The sequence below is a fragment of the Dipodomys spectabilis genome, unplaced genomic scaffold, assembly GCF_019054845.1.
Source record: "Dipodomys spectabilis isolate Male_0828 unplaced genomic scaffold, ASM1905484v1 ptg000683l, whole genome shotgun sequence".
In the NCBI taxonomy this organism is placed as follows: Eukaryota; Metazoa; Chordata; class Mammalia; order Rodentia; family Heteromyidae; genus Dipodomys; species Dipodomys spectabilis.
The window spans coordinates 214,114-216,871 of NW_024871360.1; the positions used below are offsets into that span (position 1 = coordinate 214,114).

Genomic DNA, 2,758 nt, shown 5'->3' on the forward strand with positions numbered 1-2,758 from the left:
TTCTAGTGGCTTATTTGAGATAAGTGTACCACAGACTTTCCTTCCCAGGCTGGCTTTGAACCATGATCCTCAGATCTCAGCCTCCTGTGTAGCTAGGATTATAGGCATGAGCCACCAATGCCTGGCAGCACCAATATTTTACTGTAAAAATTCATGGATTCCGTGGAATTTTTCCAAGTGAATTGCCTGCCTTGGATGTCAAAATGTATTCAATATTTTTTGTATATATGTATAATAATTTCTTCAGAGTTTGTGATTTTTTTAATCAGAAATAATTTTAATTTATCTGTTGAAATGAGTAGTACAGAAACTAAAATATTTCTTGTGCTTGTCTGAAAAAGTATATTTTAAAATATTCTATATTATATGTTTGCAAAATGTTCATAATTTATTTTATTTTCTCCTAGATATACTTTGAATTCTACATTATTTTATAATATATAGGTTCATTAATGTGTCCTTTCCGATTGCATTCCATATAGAAACAGTTTGCTTCCTTTTTTTCTAGGACTTAATATTATTTTTATTTGGGATAAAATGACAATGTTGTCTAATTTGAGAATATTTGTAAAGTTTATGCTATGTAAATGCCTTTCTGAGGTGAAGATTTAATACACTGACGTCAAACTAAATTATATGATTTACGTGTATTTTTACACTTGTAATTTTGTAATCAACTTTTTAATAACTGTTTTTCATTTCTTGAATCTGAAGAATGAAAAATATGGAATACTTCTCAAATTTTCATATTATCCTTGTGCAAGTGCCATGTTAATCTCTGTATTTTAATTTGAGTATACGTGCTGCTAAAGCGTGTAGTATCCTCTAAATTTAAGTAGTTAATCATGCAATCTTTATACAGGTTTATATCTATGGGTGCCTACTTGTAACAAGGAAACTTTATTGTTCCTAACAATGCTATCGATCTTATTTCCCTAAAATTCTGTGAATAGTGGAAAATTAATATTTATCAGTCGAATGCTCACATTTGCAAATTTTTTTTTGTCAATGACTATCTTAAGTCTTTTTATTTGGAATTTGATCATACTCTCAATTATTTATAGATAGATCCAAAAGTGATGGCTTTTTCAAGTACTTATTTATTCAACTGAATTAGCTTTGCGGACCTAATGGATTCAAAGTAAGCGTTGCTTAAGAGCTACTTCTAAACTTCTTCAGCTGACATTTTCCCAAATGAGGTGTTACAGGAACAAATGTCTACCTGAGCCTTTACACTTCTTCCATGTGGGAACAGCCCAAACAGAACATCTTACCCTGACAGCATAGATTGTCTTACAAGAAGAAAACTAATCTTTGTTACAAGGGATCATAGAGAGATGAACAGTTCAAACAGAACTGTTCAGACTAGAAGGTATTTTATCAAAATATAATTGTTTATTATACCTTCCATTTCAAAAGTAGCTAACGCCAAGAAGGTGAAAAAATTGTTGGTATGCATGAATACTTAATGTCCTGGCCTGTCTACCATCCAACCATGCAGCAACTTACACTACTGCCTTTTTATCACCCAATATTTTCATAGTTGCAGGAGAAGTGCATATGTTTCTCCTCATTATTAGGCATTAAATTGATAATGTTTTAATCGCAGTGTTTCCTATTGCCTCCATGCTGTAAATCTACAAATGGTAAATCTTTAGGTCTAACTCTATCAGACACTGAGGTAGAGATAATGGAATAATACTTTAAAATAGAGTTGCCTTTAATACAGTAACTACAACAGAACAATATAAAACGTGTGCTTTTTAATTATATTATATATAGTTATATATTTTATATTGATATGTGCTGATTTTATATTTCACACATTGAAACTGACTAGAATTAGTTGATAGTTTGACAAATAAATTGATATTTATTTATTCCAATAAATAGAATTGGAATATAAATAATTAGGTTTAAAATATATATTAGACTATAAAAGTATCAATGCAATGTTTTTAGTATAAACTTATGATACATTCTAACTGTTCTTGGTCTTCTGAATCCACATGGTAAAAAAAAACAATGTTTTCCTCTAATCAATAATGGATTTTACTCTGCTGCTGTTTATTGTTTTAATTCGCTTGTCCCAAACTGTTTTTCTCCATATTTCTAAAGCATTCCTACTGATTATGCCCAAATTTTGCTAAGATGTCTAAAAAATATTATTCTTCTGCAATACCCATTCATACTAGGAACCCAGGTCCGAGTTACCTGCATCATCAGATAACACGGGCAAAACTTCTCACCAAAGCCCATGCAACATATCAACACAAAGTAATTGAAGACCCATCTCAATTTCGCATTTCCTATATTTCAGGGCACCAATTCCTTGAGATGCAGGAATTAGAAGTAAGCAATTGTGAAATACAAGGCTACTTAAAATGAAGGATGAGATCGCAAAATTTGAGAGAAAGTACTGTAATTTAAACATTCAACTTACAGATGACCAGCCCATGTGAGTGAACAAGTTCACAAAGTGTCATAAGATTATTTTTAATACCCCTCACCTATTATTAACGAAAGATTTTATTCCAACATAAGTGGGCCAAAAAATAGTTTCTGGGAGGATAGATCAATAATTGGTCTACCAAATCCCTGAAATCTTGACTTAGAGCTCAAATGTAATTCAGAAAAACATTTGAAGCACTAAAGAGTGCTTCAAACACTGGGAATTCAGTACAACATGTTTCTGTGGTATAAAAATGTCACTCTCAAAACAATGATAATCTATATTTAATCTCCTGAAAGGTATTCC

General features: G+C 31.3%; 1 pseudogene; it reads right to left on the bottom strand.

Annotated features, from left to right (window-relative positions):
• Positions 1-718: 718 nt before the first annotated feature.
• Positions 719-815, bottom strand: LOC122101772 (annotated as a pseudogene).
• Positions 816-2,758: the final 1,943 nt, after the last annotated feature.